This window comes from Pseudophryne corroboree, chromosome 7 (genome assembly GCF_028390025.1).
Source record: "Pseudophryne corroboree isolate aPseCor3 chromosome 7, aPseCor3.hap2, whole genome shotgun sequence".
NCBI classification, from domain to species: Eukaryota; Metazoa; Chordata; class Amphibia; order Anura; family Myobatrachidae; genus Pseudophryne; species Pseudophryne corroboree.
Genome location: NC_086450.1, coordinates 231,005,853 through 231,030,188, shown reverse-complemented (window position 1 = coordinate 231,030,188; position 24,336 = coordinate 231,005,853). Strand labels below are relative to the sequence as shown.

Sequence of the window (24,336 nt, the reverse complement as noted above, 5' to 3'; positions counted from 1 at the left end):
CAGCAGTATCACTAACTTATACAGCAGTAACACTGGACATATACGGCAGTATCACTGGACATATATGGCATTACCACTAGACTGGATTTATACGGCAGTACCACTGGATTTATTCTTCAGTATCACTGGACATATACGGCAGTATGACTGGAACTATATGGAAGTACCACTGGACTGGATTAATGAGGCAGTACTACTGGACTTATACGTAGTACCACTGGACTTATAAAGCAGTATCACTGGATTTATATGGTAGTGTCACTGGACTTATTTGGCAGTACCACTGGATTGGATTTATATGGCAGTACCACTGGATTTATATGGTAGTACCACTGGACTTATAGGGCAATATCACTGGACTGGATTTGTAAGGCAGTATCACTGGACTTATACAGCAGCACAACTGGAAATATACAGCAGTATCACTGGACTTATACGACAGTACCACTGGACTGGATTTATACGGCAGTACCAATGGATTTATATGGCAGTACCACTGGACATAAACGGCAGTATCACTGGAATTATATGGCAGTACCACTGGACATACACGGCAGTATCACTGGACATATAAGGCAGTACCACTGTACTGGATTTATACGGTAGTACCACTGGATTTATACAGCAGTACCTCTGGACATATGCCACAGTATCAATGGACTTATACGGCAGTACCACTGGACTGGATTTATACAGCAGTATTACTGGACTTATATGGCAGTATCACTGGACATATAAGGCAGTACCACTGGATTTATATGGCAGTACCACTGGATTTATATAGCAGCACAGGGACCCCACTAGTGGACTGATGCAGGACAACACAGCACCACTGGACTGATGCAGAACAACACAGCCCCACTGGACTGGACTTATACGGCAATACCAATGGACATATATGGCAGAATCCCTGGATTTATACGGCAGTACCACTTGGCTTATACAGCAGTAGCACTGGCCATATACAGCAGTATCACTGGAATTATATGGCAGTATTTCTGGACTTACACGGCAGCACCACTGGACTGAATTTATATGGCAGTACCTCTGGACTAATATGGCAGAACCACTTTACTTATATGGCAGTATCACTGGAATTAAATGGCAGTACCACTGGACATATACGGCAGTATCACTGGACATATAAGGCAGTACCACTGTACTGGATTTATACGGCAGTACCACTGGATTTATATGGCAGTACCACTGGACATATACGGCAGTATCAATGGACTTATACGGCAGTACCACTGAACTGGATTTATACGGCTGTATTACTGGACTTATACAGCAGTAACACTGGATATATACGGCAGTATCATTGGACATATAAGGCAGTATCACTGGATTTATACGGCAGCATCACTTGGCTTATACGGCAGTACCAGGTACATATACGGTTAGTATCACTGGAATTATATGGCAGTATTTCTGGACTTATACGGCAGTACCACTGGACTGGATTTATATGGCAGTACCTCTGGACTTATACGGCAGTACCACTGTACTTATATGGCAGTATCACTGGAATTATATGTCAGTACTACTGGACTTATATTGCAATACCACTGGACTGGATTTATACGGCAGTACCACTGGAATTATATGGCAGTACAACTGGACTTATACGGCAGTACCACTGGACTGGATTTATACGGCAGTACCACTGGAATTATTCAGCAGTACCACTGGACATATATGGCAGTATGACTGGAATTATATGGCAGTAATACTGGACTTTTACGGCAGTACCACAGAACTGGATTTATAAGGCAGTACCACTGGACTTATACGGCAGTATCACTGAAATTATATGGCAGTACCTCTGGACTTATACGGCAGTACCACTGGACTGGATTTATATGGCTGTACCACTGAATTAATGCAGCAGTACCACTGGACATTTACGGCAGTATCACTGGAGTTATATGGCAGTACCACTGGACTTATACGGCAATATCACTGGACTGGATTTATAAGGCAGTATCACTGTACTATACAGCAGTACCACTGAAATTATATGGCCGTATCACTGGACTGGATTTATACTGCAGTACCACTGGATTTATATGGCAGTATCACTGGACATATACGGCAGTATCACTAGAATTATATGGCAGTACTACTGGACATATACGGCAGTATCACTGGACATATACGGCAGTACCACTGGACTGGATTTATACGGCAGTACCACTGGATTTATACGGCAGTATCACTGGAATTATATGGCAGTACCACTGGACATATACGGCAGAATCACTGGATTTATATGGCAGTACCACTGGACATATACGGCAGTATCACTGGACATATATGACAGTACCACTGGACTGAATTTATATGGCAGTACCACTGGATTTATACGGCAGTACCACTGGACATATACGGCAGTATCAATGGACTTATACGGCAGTACCACTAGGCTGGATGTATACGACAGTATCACTGGACATTCACAGCAGTATCACTGGACATATAAGGCAGTATGACTGGACTTATACGGCCGTACCACTGGACTTATATAGCAGCACATGGACACCACTAGTGGACTGATGCAGGACAACACAGCACCACTGCAATGGACTGGACTTATACAGCAGCACTGGACTTATGGCAGCAGAGGATACCACCACTGTGATGGGACTGATGCAGCACAACACAGCACCACTGGACTGGACTTAAACGGCAGTATCACTGGACTTTTCCGACAGTATCACTTGTCTTATACGGCAGTACAACTGAACATATTCAGCATTATCTCTGGACTTACTGTATACGGCAGTACCACTGGATTTATACAGCAGTATCACTGGATATACACGACAGTATCACTGGGCTTATACAGCAATACCACTGGACATAAACGGTATTATCTCTAGACTTATACGGCAGTACCACTGGATTAATACAGCAGTATCACTGGACTTATAAGACAGAATCACTGGGCTTATACAGCAGTTGCACTGGACATATATGGAAATAACACTGGACATATACGACAGTATCACTGGACTTATAAAGCAGTATCACTGCACATATACGGCAGTATCACTGGACTGGATTTATACAGCAGTACCATTGGATTTATACAGAAGTACCACTGGACATATAAGGCATTATCTCTTGACTTATAAGGCAGTATCACTTGATTTATATGGCAGTACCACTGGACATATACGGAAATAACACTGGATTTATACGGCAGTACCACTTGACTGGATTTATACAGAAGTACCAGTGGAATTATACAGCAGTACCACTGGACATATACGGTAGCATCACTGGAATTATATGGCAGTATTTCTGGACTTATACGGCAGTACCACTGGACTGGATTTATATGGCAGTACCTCTGGACTTATACGGCAGTACCACTGGACTTATACGGCAGTACCACTGGAATTATATGGCAGTACAACTGGACTTATATGGCAGTACCACTGGACTTGATTTATATGGCAGTACCACTGGTCTTATACGGCAGTACCACTGGACTGGATTTATACAGCAGTATCACTGGACTTATATGGCAGTACCACTGGACATATACGGCAGTATCACTGGACATATACGGCAGTAGCACTGGACATATACAGCAGTATCACTGGACATATACAGCAGTACAACTGTACTGAATTTATGTGGCAGTACCACTGGTTTTATACTAGTGATGAGCGAGGTTCGGTTTTACTCGGTTTTACTCGGTTTTACTCGGTTCTCAAAACGGCATCTTATTGGCTATCCAAAACACGTGACATCCGTGAGCCAATGAGATGCCGTTTTGAGAACCGAGTAAAACCGAGTAAAACCGAGTAAAACCGAATCCGCTCATCACTATTTTATACAGCAGTACCACTGGACATATATGGGAGTATCACTGGAATTATTTGGCAATACCAGTGAACTTATATGGCAGTACCACTGGACTGGATTTATACGGCAGTACTACTGGACTTATACGGCAGTATCACTGGACATATACGGCAGTATCACTGGACTTTTACGACAATACCACTGGACTGGATTTATATAGCAGTACTACTGGATTTATACGGCAGTATCACTGGACATATACGGCAGTATCACTGGACTTTTACGACAATACCACTGGACTGGATTTATATAGCAGTACCACTGGATTTATACGGCAGTACCACTGGACATATACGGCAGTATCACTAGCATTATATGGCAGTACCACAGGACTTATACGGCAGTACCACTTGACTGGATTGAAATTATATGGCAGTACCACTGGACTTATACAGCAGTACTTCTTGACTGAATTTATACAGCAGTTTCACTGGATTTATACGGCAGTACCACTGGACTTATACGGCAGTACCACTGGACTTATACGGCAGTATCACTGGAATGGATTTATACGAAAGTACCACTGGACTTATAAGGCAGTACCACTGGACATATATGGCAGTATCACTGGACTTATACGTCAGTACCACTGGACCGGATTAATACGTCAATATCACTGGATTTATACGGCATTATCTCTGGGTTTATAAGGCATTATCACTGGATTTATAAGGAGTATCACTGGATTTATACGTCAGTATCACTGGACTTATACGGCAGTATCACTGGACATATACAGAAATATCACTGGACATATACGGCAGTACCACTGGACTGGATTTATACAGCAGTACCACTGGATTTATACAGCAGTACCACTGGACATATACGGTAGTATCACTGGAATTATATGGCAGTATTTCTGAACTTATACGGCAGTACCACTGGACTGGATTTATATGGCAGTACCTCTGGACTTATACGGCAGTACCACTGGACTTATACGGCAGTATCACTGGAATTATATGGCAGTACCACTGGATTTATATTGCAATAACACTGGACTGGATTTATACGGCATTACCACTGGAATTATATGGCAGTACAACTGGACTTATATAGCAGTACCACTGGACTGGATTTATATGGCAGTACCACTGGTCTTAAACGGCAGTACCACTGGACATATTCCGCAGTATCACTGGACTTATATGGCAGTACCACTGGACATATACAGCAGTATCACTGGACATATACGGCAGTAGCACTGGACATACACAGCAGTATCACTGGACATATATACGGCAGTACAACTGTACTGGATTTATGTGGCAGTACCACTGGTTCTATATGGTAGTACCACTGGACATATACGGCAGTATAACTGGAATTATATGGCAGTACCACTGGATTTATATGGCAGTACCACTGGACTGGATTTATACGGCAGTACTATTGGACTTATACGGCAGTATCACTGCAATTATATGGCAGTACCACTGGACTTTTACGGCAATACCACTGGACTGGATTTATATAGCAGTACCACTGGATTTATACGGCAGTACCACTGGACATATACGGCAGTATCACTGGATTTATATGGCAGTACCACAGGACTTATTACGGCAGTACCACTGGACTGGATTGAAATTATATGGCAGTACTACTTGACTGGATTTATACGGCAGTATTACTGAACTTATACAGCAGTACCACTGGATTTATAAGGCAGTACCACTGGACTTATACGGCAGTATCACTGGACTTATACGGCAGTACCACTGGACCGGATTTATACAGCAGTATCACTGGACTTTATTTGCAGTAACACTGAACATATATGGCAGTATCACTGGACATATACTGCAGTACCACTGGACTTATACAACAGCACAGAGACACCACCACTGGACTGATGCTGGACAACACAGCACCTCTGCTATGGACTGGACTTACACAGCAGCACTGGACATATGGCAGCAGAGGACACCATTACTGTGACTGGACTGATGCAGCACAACACAGCACCACTGGACTGGTCTTATACAGGAGCACTGGACATATGGCAGCAGAGGACACCACCACTGTGAATGGACTAATGCAGCACAAGACACCACCGCTGGACTGATGCAGCACAATAGAGCACTGGAATGACACACATAAGAGAGCAATTCACCACACCACTTTCCCGAACAGACAGAAACTGACAGACACTGAGGAGAGAGACACGTCCTCTCGCTACTCTCTCCAGGACTGGAGTGAAAATGGCGGCGACACACAGCTACTTATAAGGATTCCAAAACCTACGAGAATCTGACAGCGTGATGGTGACGTTTTGCATTGTTTTGATTTCCAAGTCAAGCGGGAAAACCTGGGCCGGACTCCGATCCAGGCTCGGGACATGATGTTCGGTAGGGTTCGGTTTTCAGAGAACCGAACCAAACCCGCTCATCTCTACTATCTTTCTATCTATCTATCTATCTATCTATCTATCTATCTATCTATCTATCTATCTATCTATCAATCTCTTGTATATACATACAGTGCGTATAAAATATACAGTGTATATAAAATGTTGTTTTTATTAACTAGCCTAGTATTATTATAATTTTTCCGTTATTTACTGTTAAAACGGAATATGCTGTGCTATATAAGAAACTGTTATTTAATAATAATAATAATAATAATAATAATAATAATAATAATAATAATAAAAAAGAAAGTCCCATAGTGCTGAATATTGGGGGATTGCCATATTTAAACAATCAGTGGCATGCTACAATAGGTTCGAATGAGTTTTATGTAACAATGGTGGAGCGGACCCTGGGGGTCATTCTGACCTGATCACTCGCTGCAGTTCTTCGCAGCGATCAGCTCAGAATTGCGCATACGCCGGGACTGCAGTGCACTGGCGCATGGCTGACAGCCGACGGCCTGATTGACAGGCAGAGATGGTCGTTGGGCGGTAGGGGACGGCACAGCGGTGTTTGCCTGCCATTTTGTGGGAGCGGTCTGGCCAACCCAGGCGTGGCGGGACCACACGGAGGACAGGCCTCAGCAGCTGCATGACGTCACATGCAGCCACTGCGACCCGGGCAGCGATGAGTAGCTCCCGGGTAACACACAAAAGCTGCGCTGGCCAGGAGCTACTCCTGAAGTGCAAAAGCATCTCCGCTGAGCGATGCCTTTGCACTTCTGCGACGGGGAAGGGACTGACATGCGGGGCGGGCTAGCCCTGTTCTGGGCATTCCCTCGCATGTCTGTGTTCCTGATCGTGGCTGTGCTAAATTTAGCACAGCTACGATCAAGTCGGAATCACCCCCCCTGTTCCCTGCAGCTTACAAATTAGGGCCTAATTAATACAGACCTGATTGCAGCAGCAAATTGTTCTCTAATTGTCAAATCAGGGGCGTAATTCAGACCTGACCACAGCAGCAAATGTGTTAGCTAATGGGCAAAACCATTATAACATGTGCAGAGAGAGTTAGATTTGGATGGGGTGTGTACATAGGCATGCGCAGCTTATTTTATTAGCGGGTGCATCGCCTTTTGGACGTATCTAGCACTATTTTACATGCAGTAAAATTACATGGCTTAATCTAATTTCTCCCTAGTTCCTAATAATACAGGTAGATATAATACACCCCAGAGAATTAAAACATAAGGGTGCAACCACCTGCCGGTACTGACTGTCCGCTACGGCATATCCCTGAGATCTAGCTGCCACTGCTGCCTATCACTGCTTACACTTTGTCGGCCTATCCCTGACCCAGTGGCGGAACTAGAGAGTGGTGGGTCTAGGTGCATATGCATTCCCCACACACACATGCCCCACCCCTTGAACCCTTTATTTTCAGTAAGTCACTCTGAAAAGTATGGGAGATTTAGGGGGACGCACATTTGAGTTTTAATATAACACAAGTAAAGTTTACATTTTATTCATGTGTCATCAGAGCCACATTTGCCTCTTTTCATGCCATCAGACTCAGACTCTCTATATATGCAGGACACCAGCATTTGTCATACATGTCCCCATGCGCACCAGCTATTGACAGTAGTGCCCCTTATTCACATTATACCACACAGTATGAGCCGAAATTCACAATATGCAATACAGTATGAGCCAAAATTCACATTACGCCACAGAATATGAACCAAATTTCACATTATGCCACACTGTATGAGTCAAAATTCACATTACGCCACACAGTATGAGCCAAAATTTACATTACACCACACAATATGAGCCAAATTTCACATTACGCCACACTGTATGAGCCAAAATTTACATTACACCACATGGTATGAGCCAAAATTTACATTATGCCACACGGTATGAGCCAAAATTTACATTACGCCACACGGTATGAGCCAAATTTTACATTACGCCACACGGTATGAGCCAAATTTCACATTACGCCACACTGTATGAGTCAAAATTCACATTACGCCACACAGTATGAGCCAAAATTTACATTACACCACACAATATGAGCCAAATTTCACATTACGCCACACTGTATGAGCCAAAATATACATTACACCACACGGTATGAGCCAAAATTTACATTACGCCACACGGTATGAGCCAAAATTTACATTACGCCACACGGTATGAGCCAAATTTCACATTACGCCACACGGTATGAGCCAAATTTCACATTACGCCACACGATATGAGCCAAAATTCACTTTACGCCACACGGTATGAGCCAAATTTCACATTACGCCACACGGTATGAGCCAAATTTCACATTACTTCACACTGTATGAGTCAAAATTCACATTACGCCACACAATATGAGCCAAATTTCACATTACTTCACACTGAATGAACCAAAATTTACATTACACCACACGGTATGAGCCAAAATTTACATTACGCCACACGGTTTGAGCCAAATTTCACATTACGCCACACGGTATGAGCCAAATTTCACATTACGCCACACGATATGAGCCAAAATTCACATTACGCCACACGGTATGAGCCAAATTTCACATTACGCCACATGGTATGAGCCAAATTTCACATTACTTCACACTGTATGAGTCAAAATTCACATTACGCCACACAATATGAGCCAAATTTCACATTACTTCACACTGTATGAGCCAAAATTTACCTTACGCCACACGGTATGAGCCAAAATTTACATTACGGCACACAGTATGAGCCAAATTTCACATTATGTCACACGGTATGAGCCAAATTTCACATTACGCCATATGGTATGAGCCAAATTTTACATTACGCCACACTGTATGAGTCAAAATTCACATTATGCCACACAATATGAGCCAAATTTCACATTACTTCACACTGTATGAGCCAAAATTTACATTACGCCACACGGTATTACACAAAATTCACATTACGCCACACGGTATTACACAAAATTCACATTACGCCACACAGAATGAGACTAAATTCACATTATGCCACATAGTATGAGCTAAAATTTACATTACGCCGCATGGTCTGAGCGGAAAATCACATTACGCCACACAGTATAAGCCATATTCACATTATTATGAGCGTCCCCCTGGCATCTCTCAGCCAAACAGTATGAGCCTTGTAGCCCCCTTTGATCTCTCAGCCACACCATAATCTCTTCCCTGCGTTGCCTCTTAGCCATACCATCTCCCCCCTGCATCTCTGAGCCACATCATCATCTCCCCCAGTGTGTCATCTTTCAGCCACATAATCATCTCACGACTGTGTCTCTCTGCCAAACCATCATATTTCGCCTGGGTCTCTTACTATCCCTATCCATTCAGTGGGGGGAGGCTGTGTCGAACAGAATCCCCACCCCCCTGTCATTTTATGTCTCTCTGTCATCGTCCCTCCTTCATTCTGTTTCTCTGCCCCCCTTCAGTCTGTTTGTGCCCCTCCCCCCCTTCATAGAGTGAGTGTGTGTGTGTGTGTGTGTGTGTGTGTGTCCCCTTCTATATCCCTGTGTCCTACCAGCCACCCTCACCTTCTGGGAGCCAGAGGCCAGTGGGGCCAGGCAGCAGCATTGGCGTAGTGGTCGTACTCCTGACAGCAGCCCAAACAAAGTGGGAGCTGCTCTGCTGTAGTTAAGTCATGCCGCCACGGCCGAACACTACGGGCATTCAACGGCGCAATGGTGGGTGGGCGGTGCGGGTGCAGTGCCAGGGTGGCAGGCGGTGCGGGCACGATGCCATTGCTAGAAAGCCACTGAGGGTCGGGGACATTTGGAATGACCCAATCTGCCCCTGCGCATTGCACTAACGTGGCCAACTGAAACTGAAAGTAAGCTTCAGCTCCAGCTTCCGGCAGCAAGGGCTGTTGGGAGCTGTAGTTTATATTCAGCTTGATCACTGTGTCGGCTCCTACTCAATTCAGGCATGTCATGGGGTCCACACAGTCTCACCGAGTTCTAAGCCTCTGCTTTTGCATGCTTAGCGGATTCAATTTGCTAATGGTGAGGGGGATGCCGGACATTAGGGGGTGCCTGTGCGCACCAGGCACCCCCCGTGTGCACGTCTATGGGTGTGTCCAAACGGAAATCTAAATTGCAGTGTAAAATAAAGCAGCCAGTATTTACCCTGCACAGAAACAAAATAACCCACCCAAATCTTAATTTCTCTGGACATGTTATATCTGCCCCCCTGCAGTGCACATGATTTTGCCCATTAGAGAACAATTTTACAGAATGCATGGTTTGGGCCCCTTGATAGCTATGTTTATGTATATATATATATATATATATATATATATACATATATAGATATATATAATGATATGTAGGTGCTCGGCACTCGCTGCCAAATGTTAGTAGACCTGTGTGCCCTCCGCAAGATGTATGAACACAAACCAGAAGAATGACAGCGGCATTCCAGGATTTGGTAAGATGAATAATGATTATATTGTGAAAAAACTATCACATGAAGCTAACGTTTCGGGGCCCGTTGCCCCTTTGTCAAGGCATGAGTGAAGAGGAAACCAATTTACCTTAAGAAGCCCGTGAACCCCCACGCGTGAAGAGAAGCCGAGTCGAGGGCACCCAGGTCTACTAACAATTTACAGCGAGTGCCGAGCACCTACATATCATTGTTCTATCAGGTAACCATCTGGTCACCTTCCCGAGCTCAGGCACCAACGTTTTTTTTAAGATTTTAAAATCATTCAACCCTTTATTGAGAACTTCTTCCTGAGGCTGTGAGACCCAGAACTTTTCACTAATCACCAGCACCACCATCCAGGCATGAGCACATCATGGAACCATCGGACGGCAGTGGGAATGCGAGTCAAACAGGTTGTCACAACATTACTCTACTTAAAGGGGACATGTTTAGTTTCAATAAGGAAGATGCAGAGAGATTGCTATTCAGGGAGAGTTTACCCGTGAGCGACTCATTTTTGGACGCGCAGGACTTTTTCCAACAGCTACTTAAATTGAGAAAAAAAGAAATTGATCTTTTAATGCATGGGATCTCCCTGTCTGACTATCACTACAAGCTTCAGGATAAAAAACACACACTTTAGGTCGGTATAATCCTGACTTTTGTCGCAAGTGGACTGCCATTCTTAACAAGTGTAGTCTCGACTTGGTACTACTAGTAGTGGAGGAGGTAGGTAGGAAACTAAAACAGACCAAAGAGAAAATATCAGCATTTGAGAGACTGAATCTGAAAACGTTACAGGAAGACACTAGCCACGACTGGCTAACAAAACTTAAAACTAAAACGGATCAATACAGAAGAGAATTAGTGAGATTCAAACGCAATAAACATCAGATAGTTAAAAACGACTATGAGGGAAACAGTTTACAACTGGCTCATGGGCGGTAAATCCAGGAAAGGCGAACAAACAGTTACACTTACAGAAGAAACTGGCAGAAACACAGAGAGGGTTCCACCATTTCCGCACAATCATCAAATAGCGATAGTGAGTTCCCAGCCCCTGACCCTGAGGAAGCACAACCACTAAATAGTGTCCCTTTAGGCAGAACATCTTCTACTCCCAGAACTCCTGGCACAAGAGGAAGGCCACCCATAGAGCGGGCCAAAACAAGAGGCAACAGAAGTGCGTCAAGCAAGAAGAAAACCAAATAATTAACCTCTCTCTCTAACAGAAATTTTACCCCGGTGGAGACTGCCGTCCTGAACAAGGGCCTTACATCAGTTTTCACGCAAACTGAGACTACAGGAGCATTTCCAAAACCAGCCAGTGGAACACATTCCAACCATCTTAGACAAGTTTCTGTCTCAACGATCCACGTCTTAGTTGGACCCCCAATCCTCTAACCATTCCCTTAAAATATTCACCCGCCTTTTGGACAACTCAGTCATCAGGTACAATTCCACCCCCACAGGTCAACGTAACAACATGTCCAAAGTGGAAAGATCAGCTTTAAAGGACCTGGGGTCATACAGAGATGTGGAATTTCGGCAAGCGGATAAAGGAGGAGGATTGGTCATCCAGAATTTGAGGGACTATCGTTCTGAAGTAATGAGACCCATAATATCGTCCAGATCCTCGATATATCAACCAGTTTCACAGTTCCTTGACTGCATCTTACAGCCCTTGATGACCAGACAGCCTATGTTTATTAAAGACACCACTGATTTCCTCTTGCTCCTCAATAAAGTTTCCAACATATCCCCTGGCACATTATTATGTGTCATGGATGTATGCAGTTTGTATACAAGTATACCACATGCAGAAGGCTTGGCAGCCATGAGGGAATTTCTTGTTTCACAGAAAATGCAGTCTTTAAACTTGGATTGCTTTATACAGTTACTTGAATTAACTTTAAAAATAAATTATTTTTTATTTGACGGTTGTTTCTACCTCCAATTGGCAGGCTGTGCCATGGGCAGCAATGTGGCCCCTTCATATTCCAACACGTTTATGTTTTGTGAGGAACATAAGTTCTTCTTCACCAACCAGAGGTATGCACAGCACATTTTGACGTATTGCAGGAACATCGACAATGTCTTCATGTTGTGGACAGGGGGTAAAGATGAATTTGTCTCCATGATGCAAAGTATCAATCAGCCACCATCTTGCATCAAATTCACCTATCAAAGTGACCCTAACACCATAAATTTTCTGGACATACAGGTGACATTGGATAAGAACTGTATCAGCACTACAGTGTACACTAAGCCCACTGATAAAAATATGTTGCTTTTAGCTACCAGTGGTTACCCTAAACCACTCATCAGGGTTCTTCCCAGATCCCAGATGTTAAGAACAGCAAGAATCCACAGCACCAAGGAGTCTCTTGATGATCAGTTGGACTTAGTAATTAATAAATTCCAACACAGAGGATACAATACAAGTGACCTTGTTCACCAAAAACATGAAGTGATGGCCATGAACAGAGCCTCCTTACTGAGTCCGACAGTCAAAAAGAAAGGTGATAGGATCCCTTGGAGAAGCAGGTTCAGCACTTCCAGTCCAGCCATTCAGAGGGAGACAAGAGCACTGTAGCCCATAGTGGCCACTGATAACAAGTTGGCTTGCTTTAAAAACAAAAGACCTATGTGTTGTCGAAGTCAAAAATATTACATACACAGCACATGTAAACTCCACACTGATGAGTCGCTGTGCGTGTGAATATACGCAGCATGCACAGCAATATATGGTAACATACGCACTCACACAGACACGCCACAAAGATATATTCAACACATATTTCATACCATACATAAATTAAACATGTCAAACACCAGACATTATAAGGTTTTAAATTATATAATGGAGTATAACATCATGTATGTGTATTGTTGGAGCGGAGCAAGATGGACATGTTGTGCTTGGTGTCAAAATGATCGGAGGAATGTGTGGATTGGTTTGGTGCCTGTGATTGGATTGCAGCACATTGCAACGATAGTTATTATTAAATGTAGGAATATGAAGTCACTCTTATTGGAACAAAGAACATTCCATTTGAAGCATGTGTGGGCTGAAACCAGAGGCCAACCCTTTTGATGTCTTCTTCAAGGCTTGCATATGAACTGACCAATGGCTCATTATGAGTGAGAAAGTTCCCTCCCCTTGACCAATAACAGAAGACATGTACTCCCCCAACATACACAGGGTATAGCTGATTGCAGACTCACAAAAAGTTATGTTTTGCTGTTATTCTGCTGCTGTTAGTTGCTGTTTGTTGGTGTGGAGGCAGATCCAGAGATGGAGGAAATGGAGCGACGTGTGCATTGAGGGACAGGGAAATGGTATCGTATGCTGGCTGTGGCTGTAACTGTATGGATTCTTTTGTAACAACTGCTTCCTATGTAATTGTACTCTGTAACCATATATATACTGTACATGTGTTATATTGTATACATATCCTTTTAATATCAAATATATACATCAATTAGCTTTGGAACTCATAAATGTGTGCGTGTACTTGTTTTCTCGTATGGGATGTAGTGTTTGCGACGTACAGTGCACTTTTATTCTATATTGTAATAAGCTGCGCCTTGCGTCTGCAACATATATTAGCGCTGGCATTTTAGATATTTATTAGAAATTAATCTGAATCTAACAGTGTTATTTCACAAGGGCTAAGAATATCAAAGACACCATAGTCCATTACGACATTTCTGGTTTTGCATAATATCCTCCTTCCAACTTTCTAACTAAGCCTCCAGGTTGTTACAAATGCCTGGGGTGCACTACATGTAAGAATATGGTCACCGGGTCTTCTTTTTAAACACCCCAGAAAAGGATACACATATAAATCACAACACGTGATGACTTGCACGACCACCCACATAATTTATCTGATCACCTGTCCATGTGATCTCAACTACGTGGGCAAAACCATCACCAGTTTGAGACAAAGAATGGCCCAATATAGATCAATGCAGCCATTAAGACCAAAAAATCTGATCAACCGGTAGCCCAACACTTTTTTGAGAAAGAACACTCTGTGGAGTCATTAAGACACATGATAATTGATCACATTCTGCCCAGCCTGAGAGGTGGCGACAGAGGAAGTTAACTACTGGATCTTGAAGTTCGCTGGATATTCAAATTGGAGATCTTCCATCCCAGTGGTCTTAATGAAAGAATCAATTGGAACAGCCTTTGAAGTCGTGCTTAGACCAGTAGAACTACAACAAGCCCCACTAGGCGTTATAGATTTTAGGAGACCGGATTCACAAATATTATTGATTGTTTTTTTATAAGGCCGTAGTTTACCGACTCTTTTTTTGGCACAATTGGGGATTAGCTCTTCAGTTCTGTAACACATCTTGCTTTTCTTTTGCAGTTCCCGTTATGTCTCATTTATGCAATTTGTTTAGATGTTCTTTCTGCTTCATACTTTGTAACTAGCACAATCACTGATCACCTAACTTTCACTCACTCACATACTTACCTCATACATAACCTTGACAAAGGGGCTATGGGCCCTGAAACGCTGGCTTCATGTAATAGTTTTTTCACAATATAATCATTGTTCTTCTTACCAAATCCTGGAGTGCTGCTGTCATTCTTCTGGTTTGTATATATATATATATATATATATACATATATATATATTTTATATATATATATATATTATATATAGCTTGTGAAGAAGGTGCGGCACTCCAATTATTTGCACTCGCAATTCATATGAGTTACAACGTTTCAATGCCCTTTAATGTTGTGACATTTTCAAGATCTACTTTTGAGCTCCAAGATCTACTTTTAAGCCTCAATCGTTTAACCCCTCTATCAAAACCTTCATGCGGCTATTGAGTGAGGATGTACAGTCCGCATTAATCAGCACACCTCCGCATCGTCATAATTTAACATCTGCTGAACAGCAAGCATTGGATACTCTAGCTAATAATAAAGATCTGATATTTCGGCCGGCTGACAGGGGGGGTGCCCTGGTGATCCAGGACTTGTCTAAATATAAGCTTATGTGGCTCTTCATTTGGATGATACTACTTACCGCCTTCTCTCCCAGGATCCGACTGGCCTCTTTAAAACTGAACTGGCATCTATTTTACAAGAGGCTCTGGCTAATGGCCTCATCTCTGAGCAACTGAGTAAAGCCCTACTACCTGCATTTCCGTTGGTCCCTTTATTTTACACCACCGCCAAGATACACAAGTCTATGACTGACCCCCCGGGTAGGCCTATTATCGCTGCCCGGGATGGCCTATCACAAACGGCCTCAGTGTATATTGATAGTGTCCTATAACCTCATATAAGAGGCCACCCTAGGTATCTGTTGGACACCACATCCTGGCTTGTTAAATTAATGGCTCTTCCTAGATTGGACCCCGATGTTACGATGTTCACCATCGATGTAACCAGCCTATACACCGTTATACCCCACGATTTGTGGTTGGCGGCTGTGAGGCGGTTCTTGAATGGTCTGATAATGTCAATATTATCTTACACCATAAAGCTATACCTTAAATCACACCTTTACCATGGAGTCACTGTGGCCGCTAGACTTAATACACACGCTACGCACTTCACACGCTATTTGCGTACAGAGTCCCGTACCGTGAACGTGCTTAGCGTACAAACGCCGCGCTGGGTGTACAATGTACGCACAGTGCGCGCACACACTCTTGATAAACTTTAAACCTTATTCGTAATGCAATGCAGTGTTATTCTTACACTCTAAACCAGGCTTTTTCAACCAGTGTGCCGTGGCACACTAGTGTGCCGCGACCAGTTGCAAGGTGTGCCGCGGAGCCAGAGCAGCTTCCTGCACCTTCAGAGTGAACTTTTGGCCGGGCTCTTCTTAGAGGATCAGTCTTGCTCCGGCCGTGACGTATGCCTTGAAAACGGTGTGATATCATAGGTCACGGCCGCTGCGTCTCACCACCAAGCCAGCCCACCTACCTGCATACACATCTTCCAGTTCCCGCCTGCATACAAATCTTCCAGTTCCCGCCTGCATACACATCTTCCAGTTCCCGCCTGCATACACATCTTCCAGTTCCCGCCTGCATACACAGCTTTCCTTGCTGACCCACATCCACACCTACCCGACCACCGCTGCTCAGTATTTGCAGAACTCCACTATGAACAACCCCCGCCATTAAGGGACAGGGAGGAGGACAGCTGATAATATTTGTTATTTTATTTCTCCTGTGGGGAACAATAGGATTTCAATCGGATTTATGTGGGAAGAATAAGAATTTATGGATGTATTGGGGGAACAATGTGAATAATTCATGTGGGGAGCAATAGGATTTATGTGGGGAGAAATGTGATTGATTTATGTGTGGAGCAACATGATTTATGTGGGGAGCAAACAATGTGATTGTTTTTTCTGTGTAGGTCAATGTATGTGTGGATTTTTGTTTTACTGTGAGGGCCAATGTGTGTGTGTTTTTTTTCTGTGGGGAACTGATGGTGTGCCTTGCCAATTTTAAAATATTGTTCGGTGTGCCGCGAGTAAAAAAAGGTTGAAAATCCCTGCTCTAAACCTTGTGCCGCAAAGCACTGTAATGATGTTACACCTTAAACCTTATGTAGCACTGACGGTACAAAGTACCCGCAGCGTGTACACACCTTATCAATACACTCTTAACCCTTATACAGTTAAATAATGTATTACGCTTTAAACCCTAGCAGGGAAAAGAGGACACAACACCGATTTGTAGTTAACCGCTGGGTTCTAACGCCACAGTGGATTATTTGAAAGGGGATAACAGTACAAGTTATACACTACAAGGCTAACAAGATAAATCTACAACAGAATAATGGCTACAGTCAATGTACATACGTGATAATGTTCGCTTGCGCAACCTGGACCAGTCCTCCGCTCATCAGGTAGATAGCGTTCCGAGTCTTCTGACCAGCCAGGCAGCAACAGGCTTTTTATACACTACTTCCATATACAATACAATGGTTACTGTAATCCCTTTGTCTATTGGACACAGAGATGCATCTCTACATTACAGGAGAGGTCATAGGTTGATTTGAAAAGGTGGGCGATGTCTTTCCCAACTGCTCTTGTGGGTGGTCTCCTCTGGATTCCCGCCGCATACATAATATACAGTAAATACAGTTTATATCTATATTCTACGTCTGCACATAACTATACGCAGGAACATGCAATCTTTCTCTAACCAACACCGGAATGTTACCCTTAAAATACCCTACAGCTGGATACTAGACATCACCTTATAACCTTTGTCTGTCCCTTCCTATCATGCAAAGGTGAATCCCTTAGTCCTGGAATAATTTAAACTGTTGATACTTGCTGATGTGGTGCAGGGGAGCTATGTGTACAAAGTGCACTATTTGGGTTAAATATGTAATGTTCTGATAACCCTCTATGCGCCCACAAACTCCGCCGTAAATACCCATACCACACGCAGGATCGCGGGAGCGACCATACGCAAATTGCGGACATGTGTACGCACGGCGGAACGAGTGCACGCGCAGCGGGCATGTGTGTGTGGTTAGTACATGATGTATGCATTACAATATTTTTCGACTTTGACAGGTCATACGTCCTACAATGGTCCTGATGTAACTTTTGTGTTGGAATTGCTTAAATTTATTCTAACTAGGAATTTCTTTCTGTACAATGGGTCTTTCTACCTACAGTTGATTGGTTGTGCTATGGGGCGGCGGTAGCCCCCTCATATGCCAATATTTTTATGTTCGAGGTTGAACGTGCTGTATTTTTTTTGGATGCTTCTATTGCCAACAGAATTATTATTCTTTTGCCATTACATAGACAACTTGTTAGTCTTTTGGAAGGGTGACAGTAGTGATCTAATCAGCCACATTGACCTACATAATTCTGGTAGCAGCCCCGTTAAATTTACCTTTTGTTCTAGTTCCACTGAGATCCACTACCTGGATGTTGCCATTTCTGTCCAGGATGGATTTATTTCCACTAATCTGTACTCGAAGCCTACGGACCTATTCACAATTTATCCGGGTCAGACGTATTACGTCTGATGTTAAACAAGCTGAAATACAGATTAATATTCTACTGTCAAAATTCCTTGAACGTGGATATGACTTTGATTTGTTACACCAAACCAAATGTAAGGTTCTAAGTATGGATAGAATGGCACTACTACAACCAAGTGTACAGAAGAACAATATATCCTCCCTTGGGTTACTCAATTTACAATGGCTAGTGGCATTATCAACAAAGCCTCTAAAAAACTATGGCCCATTGTAAAATCAGATCCTGAATGTAACTTGGCTAACACCCAATTGATGTCCTGCCACAAACGTGGCCGTAATATACGTGACATCTTAGTCAAAGCTGACATCTCGGTGCCAGCTCTCAGTATTTATAGAGGTAAATTGGTCTGTATACGTTGTACCTGTGTCACTTGTAAATTTCTCATTCCGGGAGATACTTTTTATCACCCGCTAACTGGCAATACCATGCATATCAGGCATAGGCTTACCTGTAATTCTAAATTTACAGGATATCAGATAATCTGTCCGTGCGGCCTAGCCTATATAGGGAAGACAGAATGCCCCTTCAAAGATCGGATGGCTGCACACCGTTCGGCAATTAAGTCTGCATTGGTCTCGGGTAAGAGTGACCAGCCAGTTGCGAGACATTTCGTGATGGCTGCTCATAATCTTACCACTTTAAAATATAGAATGATAGATCACATTCCACAGTCTTTGCGTGGTGGCAATAGGGGCCTCAAACTGTTACAATGCGAGGCACGGTGGATCTTCAGGCTGGGCACATTAGCCCCTAATGGCTTAAATGAACATTCAGGTATTAATATATTGGCTAATAGTGGATAAATACCTGTACTGGATAGCTTTTAGCATTTTAATGTAATTGATGTGTTTCTGATATACCTATCTCTTGATCCTGGTATATTCATTTATATATGGTGTCTCGCTTTGCGTTTGATATATGTCTGTTTAAACCTATGTATATACATATTTGTTTTCTTAAATATCTTGCCCTGCTATTTGCTATATAGGTTTATCAACATATAATTGTTCTGTTATGTAATCTTTGATGAGAGGGTTATTGTATTATCTTTATATTATCCTTGAGGTTATCTACTTCATATGTGATATTGTTCATGTTTTTGCTCTGCTCAGTGTAATGATTTACCCTATCTGTGCTACTTTGTGCTGCATTGTTATTAGTTTTGCCTGTTACTATGGTGATGGCTTCTACACTTGTGATCTGGCGTTTCTTTCAGAGCGCCATGACGTCATTTTGAGTGCGTCCGCCGCCGGGCGTGCAGTCCCGTAGCGGCGTCCTCGCGCTTCACAGTGTGATACCTCTATTTAAGGTGAGATGTTTTCTTTTATGTTTGTGTACCTGACGAAAATGCCACAACATTAAAGGGCATTGAAACGTTGTATCTCATATGTATTGCGAGTGCAAATCATTGGAGTGCCGCACCTTCTTCACAAGCTGTTCATTTTCCTGTGAGGGCACCCAGTGTGTTTTTTCTACAAGCGGCTGTGCCGGACCCCTGCTGATTGTATATATACTTTGGAAATTGACACTGCGGTGTGTGCAGTGTTTAGCACTATGACACTTTACTCATTCCCTTGAAGAAGCTATGCGAAACAGCTGTCGGAATGCTAAGTATTAATTGATTTACTACATATGCTGCTATCATCATGTGTGCCATATGCTGGCCAAAGCTGCCTTTTTAAATATTCGTGTTTATTCTGCAATCAGTAAAAAGCATTTTTTGCATTCAAGCAGTGTGCTGGTTTTTCTGGGTTTAATCCCTCTGGTGGTTATTCTTGGAATTTTCTATATATATATATATATATATATATATAGTAAATTTGCTAGTGCATGCATGATAATATACCAGATGATTAACAACAATACACTGTAGAATACACCATGGTTCTGTGCAGTATAATGTAACATATGTATAATGTACTGTATATTTAAAGTGCACAATCTGGAACCTGGGTGGGGCCCTCTGGTGGTTTCCCTTATACCCCTGTGGGCATACCTCCCAACTTTTGTCCCGTGGAAATAGGGACACGCGGCTCCGAAGGAGCGCACACGCCCCGAAAAATGGGGCAGAGAATTCGGATAAAGGGGTGGTGCCTCGCGGTAAGGGGTGGGGCCTATTGCCGCACACCCCCGTTTTTGCCATTTTGGAGGTGTGTCCAGCTCTCCATGAGCTACTGAACATCCCCCGGCTTCCCTCCCTGTGCTGATAGATGCCATACGCATGCTCACGGCATCTATTCAGTGTGATAACCGGCTGCTTTGCAAAGCAGAGCAATGGTGATCATTACCTCTCCCAACTGCCCCCCACCCCCCGCCCGCGGGACACTGCGACCTGCGGGAGGGACAGCGGGACAGTGTCCAATTAGCGGGACTGTCCCGCCGAAATCGGGACAGTTGGGAGGTATGCTGTGGGCTAGTCCAACACTGCTGCTAATAATATCATCCAGTGTGTATTAGGGGTGTGCACCGGGCCATTTTTGTGGCGGGTTTTGAATCTGGATGTTTTCGGGGAAAAAATCATGAAAACAGCTAAAATAACAGAATTTGTGGGGGGGGGGGGGGGGTTGTTCTTACAGTATTATTAACCTCAATAACATTCATTTCTACTCATTTCCAGACTATTCTGAACATCTCACAGCTCACAATATTGTTTTTATCCAGTTTAGGCCAAAAGGTTGCATTGAGGTAGCTGGATGGAGCAGCAGCAGCCCTTGGATGTAAATATTGGGAGGACAAAATATTAAACAAAAAGATGTATTAAAAGATACATTAGGCAAGGCTTAACATGTCAGTTCACAAAAAGATGATTATGGCAAAGACAATATTTTAGATTTAATTTATTTTAATTTAATTTATTTAATTTCATTCATTAGAATCAAATTCTTCATTTCCACCAAAATATCTTCGATATGCAGAAAGTTCAGTATATGAGTGTGGAGAGTTTTTATATATTTATTTAATTTAAATTTAGCTCATTTATAATTCTTATTAATAATATTCATTTGAATTAATTACAATGTGTTGATAAGAAGAGTTATGAAAATAGGACAATGAGTTATAATAAGAATATGAGCTACAGACACCACACCCTGAAATGGACAGAGCACGATTGGGAGGATACAGCACAAAATATATTAAAAAATGTCTTTTATTTTGAGTGGGATGACTGAACACCCCTAGATGGACGGAGCAGCTGCAGTCCTTGGATGTATACTGGGATGACACAGAACAAAATATTAATTTAAATCAAAATATATATATATATATTATTTTTTATATCACACACTGTGGTTACAGTGTCGCACAAATGATACAAGAATATGTAGAAGTATTTTTTATATCACACACCGGCGGTTACAGTGTGCAACAAATAAATCAGAAAAATATATAATAATTACACACTGTTGTTGACTACACCGACAGCGTTTCACAATACGTTTATGAGTAAGAAATAATACACTGCAGTCTGACCGGCAGTGTCACAGTATTTATTAAAATAAAGTAAAAATTGTATAGTACACTGGGGTACAGCACAAACAAAAATATAGATTATTTTTTTTACAATTATAATTTTAGGCTTTTTGTTTTTAGCTTTTATTATTTTAATTTTACACTGGGGCAGAGCCCCTGGATGGATGGACAGTTCACCCCTTTCGGATACAGCAGGCAGAGCACCCCTTTCAAATACATAATAGAAAAATATTTTTAGCTTTGGATCACACACAGAGGATATATAGCAGTAGTATATGACAGCCACTGTATTAGTAGAGTGACGCACCAATAGAAATATATTTTTTGCTCTGGATAACACACAGAGGATATATAGCAGTAGTGTACGGCAGTACTGGTAGTCGTCACTGAGTGACGCACCAATAGAAATATATTTTTTGCTCTGGATCACAGAGGATATATTGCAGTAGTATACAGCAGCCACAGTACTAGTAATCAAACTGACTAATTACATATATTTTTGACTTTGGATTACACATAGATATAGCAGTAGTGTTAGTGTACGGCAGCCGCAGTACTGAGTGACGCACCAATTAAATTAAATAGATTTTTTGCTTTGGATCACACAGAGATATATAGCAGTAGTGTACAGCAGTAAACAGCCCCTTATAGACAGAGAACAACACCTGGTCTGTCCTATACACAGCCACAGTATGCAGTGCACTACTGTACTGTGCAGAGCCCTACACAGTTACTGAAACAGCACACCTACACAAGCAGCACTGCTCTCTACTGCCCCCCTTTGCTCTCTCCTGCGCCTTCCCTAACTACAGCAGCACGAAGGAACACTTTCTGGTAGTGATGAGCGGGTTCGGTTCCTCGGAAACCAAACACCCCCGAACTTCACCCATTTTACACGGGTCCGAGGCATACTCGGATTCTCCCGTATGGCTCGGATAATCTGAGCGCGCCCGAACGTCATCATCCCGCTGTCGGATTCTCGCGAGATTCGGATTCTATATAAGGAGCCGCGCGTCGCCGCCATTTTCACTTGTGCATTGGAAATGTTAGGGAGAGGACGTGGCTGGCGTCATCTCCGTTTGTGCTTATTGCTTAATTGTGGGGACTGGGGAGCAGCTGTATTATATAGGAGTACAGTGCAGAGTTTTGCTGATCAGTGACCACCAGTTTTATCCGTTCTCTGCCTGAAAAACGCTCCATATCTGTGCTCAGTGTGCTGCATATAACTGTGCTCACACTGCTTTATTGTGGGGACTGGGGACCAGCAGTATTATATAGGAGGAGTACAGTGCAGAGTTTTGCTGACCAGTGACCACCAGTATACGTTGTCTGCCTGAAAAATGCTCCATATCTGTGCTCAGTGTGCTGCATATATCTGTGCTCACACTGCTTTATTGTGGGTACTGGGGACCACCAGTATATTATATAGGAGGAGTACAGTGCAGAGTTTTGCTGACCAGTGACCACCAGTATACGTTGTCTGCCTGAAAAACGCTGTGCTCAGTGTGCTGCATATATCTGTGCTCACACTGCTTTATTGTGGGTACTGGGGACCACCAGTATATTATATAGGAGGAGTACAGTGCAGAGTTTTACTGACCAGTGACCACCAGTATATATAGCAGTACGGTACGGAAGGCCACTGCTCTACCTACCTCTGTGTCGTCAAGTATACTATCCATCTAGATTCTATACCTGTGGTGCATTTTAGTTTTGCAGTTTGCTGACAGTGACCACCAGTATATATAGCAGTACGGTACAGAAGGCCACTGCTCTACCTACCTCTGTGTCGTCAAGTATACTATCCATCTAGATTCTATACCTGTGGTGCATTTTAGTTTTGCAGTTTGCTGACAGTGACCACCAGTATATATAGCAGTACGGTATGGAAGGCCACTGCTCTACCTACCTCTGTGTCGTCAAGTATACTATCCATCTAGATTCTATACCTGTGGTGTATTTTAGTTTTGCAGTTTGCTGACAGTGACCACCAGTATATATAGCAGTACGGTACGGAAGGCCACTGCTCTACCTACCTCTGTGTCGTCAAGTATACTATCCATCTAGATTATATACCTGTGGTGCATTTTAGTTTTGCAGTTTGCTGACAGTGACA

General features: G+C 42.9%; 1 protein-coding gene across 3 annotated transcripts in view; it reads left to right on the top strand.

The window, feature by feature from the left end:
- The first annotated feature begins 19,954 nt into the window (after positions 1 to 19,954).
- Positions 19,955 to 24,336, top strand: part of LOC134945017 (uncharacterized) — a 149,694-nt gene continuing 145,312 nt past the window's right edge. For all 3 annotated transcript variants that reach the window (XR_010182018.1, XR_010182017.1, XM_063934030.1), the window contains exon 1: positions 19,955 to 20,058. The gene's annotated coding sequence lies outside the window, so the exon portion shown is untranslated. The remainder of the gene's footprint in view (positions 20,059 to 24,336) is intronic.